Here is a 9,090-nt window from a genome sequence, read left to right on the forward strand (position 1 = left end):
AGATTCACCGGACCATAACACCAACTTTGTAAAAGTGTTTTTAAATGCTCAATTAAAGTAACATTGTTAATGAATTGAAAGAGTATTGCTTTATAAAGCAAAGGGTTATTCTGACACTCACCCAGTGAGGAACAAGGCAACATTAGCAACATAGTGATAGCTGTACACTGCTTCTATCCATTTCATTTCTGCATTGATTAGCCTACTGTCAAGACCTGTGAATTCAGGCAACAAGGGAAGGACCCAAATCCTGACAGACCAAGCGGGTAGGAAGAGTTTTTTTTCAGTATTTATAAGTTGAAGGTCTATATAGACTTACAGGCAGGTACAGGTAGGCAGGCAGGCAGTCTGGCAGGTCCAGGGTCCAAGTCAAGATCAGGTTCTGGTGCCTCAGAAGCAAAGGCATGCAGGAATATGGCAAGACTGACGATCTGGCACTGACTGAGGAAAAGAAGCTGGGAAAATACTGCCGGTCTGATGAGTTAAAGTGGAAACAAGTGAGCAGGTGAATGGGAAGACCAGGTGATGGGAATAGTTGAAAGGGATTACTGCAGGGTAGGAAGGAGTAGCTGGATGAGGGAGTGAGAAAATTATTGATGGGAACTGGTTGACAGGTATGGAATGGCAATGAAGTGGCCTACAGAAGTGAGAATGGGTCTGAAAGGAGGGACAGAGAGGCAGACTTGGAGACAGATTCCTATAACAAAACGTACATTTATATTCTTGCTTGCCCCTAAAAGGAGCTCGTTAAGTTAGCCCACATGGACTGGACATGTGGGACCCAAGCAGCTGAAGCCATAGGTTCCGGATAGTCTAACCAGCTCTGGGCCATACCCACTTAGCCCACATTTAACTGAATGGGGATCACGTAGCCAGCACGGGCTTCCCGCACAATTTGCCCAGGTCAAGCCCACACCCACTTGATACCCACATTTAATCCATATAAGGGTCTACATGGACATGCTTTCTGGGAGGAAACATTGCCTTGTACCTAAATGCTTGATCATTTTTGGTCAAAAATGATCAACACAATGTTATGTAGTGAGCTTAAAAAAACTGCAACATAATTTCATAGACTTACATTAACTTTCAGAGTCTACCTGAAATCAGTCTGTCCCAGCAACCTGATTAGGCTCCTGTTTGCTTCTTCAGTGTCTTAATGGACTGAGTTTTGAATTGGCTCTAAACTCACGGCAGAAACACGGCTTCCAGGTAAATTATTAGCGGAAGGTTTCAAAGTCTTCTGGCAGCAATTTGCGAATGTCCCTGTCTGCATAGCATACCTTGGAGCGCGCTGATCACCTTGTGTAGGCCTGTTCACTTATCTTACATCACCTTTGCTTTTGTGTACTTTATGTTTAACTTGGATGCTCTCCAAGTATGTAAAAGGGCGGTAGTTGAACTGCTTTTATGCAGAACTGGATCCTTGTACCTCAAACACCAAATTATGCATGATACTGACATGACATAGAAGCCTACTGTATAGACGAGAGATTTCTGTTACAACAGATGTATGGAAAACTGTATTTTGGTTAAATGCAAATGAAAGCAAAAGGCTGCAACCTCACACCTTACACTATAAATGTTTATTTAATTCAGGGCATTCCAAAAATTATTTTGTGATAAAGTCTACCTTGTCTGTACTTCCACTTCATGTACTGTTTCAACAGATGGTAGCAGATGGGTGAGAACATTTTGTATTCAAATAATGTTTTGTATATGGGCCATAAACAAAAATAACATTAGTAAGTGTGATAAAGTAAGGGTGCAGAATAATGGCATAGTGTGCTGTCTTGTTTGAATTACATTATCAGCTACTGAGGTTACTGGAGGGAGATAACTGTTCTCTGCCTTGCCTTCTCTACACTGTAAAACTCCCTGTCAGTGCAAAACTGTGAATTTCAAAAGAAACACCTGCTCTTTGATTCTGTGGGACTGTCACCAAAGCCAGAGTTTACAGTTGATGTTTTTTAGCTGACAGATTATTTGCTGTCAAACTGCATTATTGCTAAACTGGAAAATAATAACATATTGTCCCATTATCTATAATATACTGCAGGAATAAGATTTTCCAGTGCTTCAAAAACTCCCAAGTTCCCTATTAATACTGTTCATATTGAGGTGGATTGTTGTTTTAAGGGCTTTTTAACCCCCTGTGAGAAATAAGGTAAACCACACACACCTTCATTATACAGTGTGTGAGGCATAAGGATGAACCCAAACACGTTAGGAAGATCTCGCTGTGGCATGCCAAGTCACAGCTGCATATGTAAACACATAACCTGTTGCAGCCAAGCTCGAAGTGTTCTTGTTCCTGAAAGAACATTCCCCCTGCTCCCCCACCAACCCATCCAGTCGTGGCAGTTGGCCGTCCATCGTGAGTTCAGGTTGTGCTCAAGGTTTCTGCCTGTTAAAAGGACGTTTTTCCGTGCCTCTGACTTCCAAGTGCTTGCTCATGGTGAGAACTGTTGGCTCTATGTAAATAATATTACAAGGGTACAGGCTAGACCTGCTCTGTGTAAAGTGCAATCACATAACGCCTGTCATGAATTGGCGCTATATAAATAACATAACATAACAACGGGGCAAAAGATTTCATTCTGGATGATTTGCATGCTGTTCACATGCAGGTTCAGAATTTGTTTTCTTCCTTTATTTTGTATCTTCCTGATAAACCCAAATAAATAATTTTTATAAATTACAGACAGAAAGAGTTTTAGCAAGATGTATTGCTCAGGAGTAATTGGAGAGTGAAACAAAGCTAAATATTCTATGTAAATTTTCATATATATATATATATATGCTGGGCACACATTTTTTAATCGCGACTAATCTCATAGTTATGCGCAAAATTTAATAATGAATTCTAAAGTAGTGTATTGCGCACTTTTCAAAAAGTGCAATAACGTGGTTTGCAAACACTTACAAACAAATAAGGTGCTTTTTACCAGCAGTATGCCCTTTACACAGTAGGAATAAAATATTTCTAGTAAATCTCAACTTAAACATTAATGTAATCAAATCAAATATTAAACCGAAGGTCTTTGCCACTGCCAGGGCATTACCCTTTATATCTTGTTAAAATAAGTTACCATCAGAGTCCAGAGCCATGATCAGAACATCCACAGACTCCTTCTGAGCAACAGATTAACACATATAAATCTGTTTTCTTGTTTTGTTTGTCTGAACAGGTATCAGCAGAAGCTTTTTTCTTTTATCAGGGAGCAGAAGAAACAGCCTATGTTCAGTAGCAAGTGTCCCTGTTAGAGTGAGGTGAAGTGGTCGCCTCACGCACACACCTTCCCGCTGCAGAAGCTGAATATTCTTGCACTTTTTGTACGCGATGCGCAGCACAAATCATTGGAAGAGATCTTCACCAATACTGATCAGCATGCATTGTGCAGCTATCCACTTCGCTATGGAATGTGATCGCTTGTTTTGCTGTTGTTTATCTACTTCTCCCACACGCTGCATCCAGCGTAGTCTGCCGAAGCCTCCCTCCACTGCTTGTTTGGGTGATTTGCAGGCTGATCAACATCCCGCCCCTCCTGTGACACATGGTAATGTGTTAACACGATAATAACATTAACAACGTTAACATGCCCAGCCCTAGTTCAAAGTTCAAATCATCTCCTTGTGTGATCATCTGTGGGAAAGGGCTTCTTTCCTGCTTGTGTGTGTCTGCTCTCTCTCTCTCTGTTTTCTTGCCAGATTAGTTTGCAGAGGAGAGCAACAACCTGCTTATCTAGGAACACATAAAAATAAATTCAAGAGGTTATTATAAGAGATTACAAAAGAGCACAGGTGCAGAATTGCATGTTGACCGATGCAGAAGGAGAAGGGTCCAACTGCAGTCCTCCCTCCTCCTGAGGGTCCTAGTTTTGTGAGCTGAGGGGGGTTGAGCATGAGTAGTAGGGTTCTATTGTATGAAGTAGGCCTAGACTCGTAAACTTTCGCTATTTCACCGTAGCAGTCCACCAAAATCTGTTTCTGAACAAATTAGAGAATTGAAGTATCGTTGGGCTTCTACCTCATGCAATAGCAGTAACTAATTTTCATCTGCCGTTCCTGGGCAGGATGCATAATTTATAATTTAATAAAATAATTATAATATTTTTATACTTCTTTTATTTAACATACTTGCTGATTCTGTTTAGATAATTGGTGATCCCCTGACTTTTAAAATGTCTTGACAAGAATTGGATGAATAACCAAACAATTTGGTGTTTTTCATGGTCTTTCCGAACTTTGGTGATTCCCTAGTGCCAACATGATGTCAAAAGCGCAATTTGACCAATACTTTGGTTTATATATTAAACGGTTTGCTTTTCCTTACAATGAGCATTACTTACAGAGCCAGTAGAAGGGTATGGTGACACACAGAGAGTGTTGCTGCTGCAATGAAAATAGATAATAATAATAAATATAAATGAAAACAAATATACACCAACAGGGGCAATCATCTGCCCGTGCACTCACTGTGCATGAACATGTGTTTTGGGGGGGTGTTGGAGAGAGGCCTGAGTGAGATTTGTTTTCAGTTGGATACTTTAAATTTCTGACTCTCTCTTGCTAGTTTCTCCAACGTTGCCTACTCCTGCTTTAATAAGTGATTCTTACAATATCTGCTATCAACAGCAGCTGTAGATGGAATGAAAGTTCATGACATCCCTGCAGCAACCTGAAGGCAGCAGAACAAATACAGTATGTTGATAAATATGCACCCTCTGACTGGAGTGCACAGTACCAGTACCTGCGGCCGCCCACCAGGCTGCTATAACCACACACGCATCTACACACCACGTCAGACCGGTCGCTATAACTCAGTATTCTGCTGTTTATGCAGGAGACATCAGATTACTGGCCTCATTAATCTTTTGCCTCAAAGCCTCCAATTTAAATATAATTTAAGATAATGTAACCATTTGCAACATGAAATAAGGATCATGATTGAAATAGAGTCAGATTGATGTGATATGAGTTTCACCTTACAGTTTTAAAGAATTATTTATTTCTATCATCACTGTACTAATTATCTGCCCCTGGCTGCTGATTTAGTGGTGCTGTGTGTTCACAACGTGCCGCTCTGCATCACCCAGGTGACAGCATGATTTCCAGGAAAAGCTGTTTCTTTATTTTTTGAACTCCTGTTGTCATGCGTCACTGTGATCGGCTAAACTGTTTCAGAGCGACGAGACCAGTGATGCGGGTGCATTATCAGGTGCCACACCCTCCGATCAATATTCACCTTCACCCAGGCCATTTGCACTGCTGCACATACGTGAACCAAAACAGCAGACGTCTGTGAAGACACTCGCACAGTCTGCCTCTATGCATTTGTCGTTGTGCTTGGGCAGTTAAAGTAGGGCCCATTGTCTTATTTACCTATGAATGTTCTTACATAAAACATTTCCTCGATGAAACGTTGGTTCATGAAATAAAGTCTGCCCTTTGTGTCCGTTGTTCCAAAGTGCACCTTCTTCCTGTAAGTTATTAAACTATCATGTTGTCTGTTGGCTATGTGGTGAAACATTGTCAGCAAAATTCTCTCGTAATCACTTATTATATCTTTAGGTTTCCCACAAGAACATTGCCAACATAGTGAGTGTGTGTGTGCAAAGTCCTGTCAATAATGTTTGAAAATAATTCTGGGAAAGCACCACCATCAATGAGTAGAAGCTTGAATTACCTTACTTTAAGTTGAATTAAAACTCTGGTGTCTTTGACAGCATTTATCAAAATTACCCAGCCCGTCCTCACCAGCTGCATCGGTTGATAGTGCAAGCACCTTATTACGACCCATTTTTACGTTTATTGTTAAGCTGGGACCTCCAGTTGCCGTATGGACAAAGGAGGAAGTCACGTGACGTAGTATAAAGAGCGAGAAAGTTGGTGTAAGGAGCTGGGTTGATGTGTCAAACTATTATTTAAAGTTTTAAGTTAAATTACGTTAGGTAGGTGACTCACATAAATTAAGCCACGTGACTTAGTTATTTTAATCCAAACCACGACCTTGTCCTAAACCTAACCAAGAATAGTTATGTTGAGTAAACCTAACAAAACTGCAACCATTTCACCACTTTAACTATGTGTATAACATCATGTTGTTCTGAGAATAGGTTCTGAGACTACAGCCTACAACCTATTCCCACTAAAGGGTCCTTGAAGCGTGGTGAGAACCATTTAATCGACTGTATATTTAGTTTTTTATTTATTCATTTATTTATTCATTTAAAAAAAATATTTAGGGGGTTTAAACAAATCATTTGTGCTCGGGGACAAGCTCAGGGCAGTGCATCTTCAAGACACCTGCACATCATGAATCACAGGCACTTTGGAGGTATAGTTACAAACATCGTTCATCTCAGAAGGTCATTAAGTTAGCTATAATTAGCTTGCATGACCTAGATAGCTTTAGACGGGCATTACCGTTCTCCATTCTGTGTTTTTTTTTGTCTTCTTTGTGTAAAACAAAGCACCAGATTTTAAACCATTACAAAGTTTTGATATGCAGCTGAATAACCCATCCCAATGTCTGCTTAGAACCTGGCTCAGTCTCAGTGCATCTTCATGGGAAGTTTCTCCGGGTGCCCCTGGTTGCAGGTTTTGCCCTTACTAGTTTCTACAGTGAGCTGATGGAACACACATTCCCCTCTAGCTCAACACCCTGAGTTGATCCATGAAGCAGGTGCTGTAATGATATATATTGTAGCTTCCGTATGCAGCACTTCCTGCTGCACAACCCGGCCGTGCCAAGCTTATGGTACCTCCACTCAGTGTCAAAATACTCAATACTGCCACACCATTAATGTTGGAGCGACAGCTGATAGACCTGCTCAAAGTTAGTCTCAATAATCAAAGTTCTAAGTGTTTAAATCAGACACATGCTATGCAATGGGTCGAGAAATGAAATTACCCGGAGACCACAGGCCAGGTTACTCTCCCCCTAGGGAGGTCGCTTGAACATTTAACAGCAAAAGAAGAGATCCCTGCACCAGACTGTTTTTCAGACTGTAGGCTGTACTACACCAGGGAAAGGCTTTGCTAAACAGCCTTGGGGTAACATCAATTTCAACACACCTTTAGGCTATAGAGTCAAGATTAATTGCCTGGTTAGCATAGTGTCTACATTTGTGTAGATTGTTTTTTGTCTTTTTTTTCTTTTTTACATCTGTACGATGATCATCAGCTGGTGGTGAGTCATGTCTGCACATTCTGTAACTGTAATGTAGTCAGCCAAAGATGCTTATTTACATGCCATCCATGGATTCTTATAGTTTATAGTACAAAAGGCAAACTCCCACCAACTTGTAAATTCTGTTCTTGTTAACCAGCTGGAGCTCTGTCTTTGAAGCATAGAGATGTTGCATCTTTATTTACTTAGTGAATGTTATACTCGCCGCATACATCTTTGTAATTGTTTAGTTATCCTAAGTCCTCTCCATTTTCTATTCTTTTCTTTTTGCCTGTTGCAGTGACCCAGTTTCTCCGCATAGATCATTAAAGCTTCATCTGATCCAGTGTATTGTAATCTGATCTAATATTACTCCAACTTTGGCTTTGATGTTTGTTTGGCCTACATGGGCTGTTTTCAGTGGATCTTAATGGACTTTGAGCTGTGGAAGATTTTAGCTTGACAGTACTTTTAGACTGGTGATGTCTTATCTTAATGACTGTCCTCAGACAATATTAGGAAGAGCAGGCTCTTTCTTTCTTTTTGGGTTGTGGCTTTTTCAAGGCCAGGCTGTGTTTTGCTAAGAAAGACTTACTCTTGAGTCCAACAAAAAACTAGTTATTGCAGAATGGTCCTGATGAGTTTTCAATTAACACAGATTGGATGTTAACGGATAAGGCAGTCACTTGGCCTTCTGAGAAAATGTTCTTATCAGATCTACTGTTAATAGGAAAAATTGAGAGCTAAAATATTATTACATTGCAGAACGGTTAATTAAACATTCCAAAACAATGTTGTTAGGTGGGATTTCAACCAGTCATTTTATGAACATCATAACAAAACGTTTTCAAAAAGCAAATTGTCAGTGACCTAATTCGATCATCATGTGCACATTCTGATGCATATTTATATATTTCCATTATAAGTGACAGCTTCTAAATCTCCCCTCACCCCTATTTCACATACCCAAGCTCCTAGCTTTAGAGCTCTCAACCACATTTTACAGTCTTCAGTCTGGCTGAAGAGTCATCACATGACCTTAACTTGGGATATTAAAGGTCCAGTGTGTAATGTTTCTGAGGCTCTATTAACAGAAATGCAATATAAGATCCATAACTATGTTTTCAGTGGTGTGTAAAGACCTTACATAACGAATCATTATGTTTTTATTACCTTAGAATGAAACATTTATATCTACATAACCTGGGCACCCCCTGCTGTGGAGGTCGCAGTATTTTGTCATCATGTTTCTACAATAGCTGACAAGGGACAAACAGCGTGACAGAGTTTTGTCATCATGGCGTTCTTCTTCTGCTTGTGTAGACGCTGTAGTGTAGACGCTGTCACACAAAGAAGAAGAAAAGGGACTAATAATAATAGTAATATACAGTCTTCTGGTTTATTAGAAGTAAGAAGAGAAGTGACATTTGGACAAATGAAGGAGCACACACGTGTTATTTAGCACGAGAGCCGACAGCCAGACGGAGTCGGGACAGACAGCTGACGGCAGAAATTACGGATTTTGTGGATTTTCCCAGATGGAAGGCTATATTGTGGGACAGATGTTTTCAAAGCAGCGCTGAAGTTGTCTGTTTTCTGCTGGACAGGTAACTAACTTTGTTTGTCAGACTTTAGCGATGCAAATGAAAACCGGTGTTTGAGAGCTTTAGCTATTAGCTGGCCATAATCACAGAGAACCGTGACATGTTTCCCCTGTCAGTGGTGTGAAATATGGATTAATTTCATACTTATACTCCAGCCTGTGGTTTGGCTTAATTATTAATTATTAATTAATTGGCAATAAAAGCATAACTTTAGCTTAGAGCATGGAAGCATCAGCTAGCTGAACTTTTACTGACTGGAAGAAAAACATTTATTGTTAGTTGGATTGGTTTATTCTCCAGCGCTGTGCTTTG

This window comes from Micropterus dolomieu, linkage group LG09 (assembly GCF_021292245.1).
Source record: "Micropterus dolomieu isolate WLL.071019.BEF.003 ecotype Adirondacks linkage group LG09, ASM2129224v1, whole genome shotgun sequence".
Lineage (NCBI taxonomy): Eukaryota > Metazoa > Chordata > Actinopteri > Centrarchiformes > Centrarchidae > Micropterus > Micropterus dolomieu.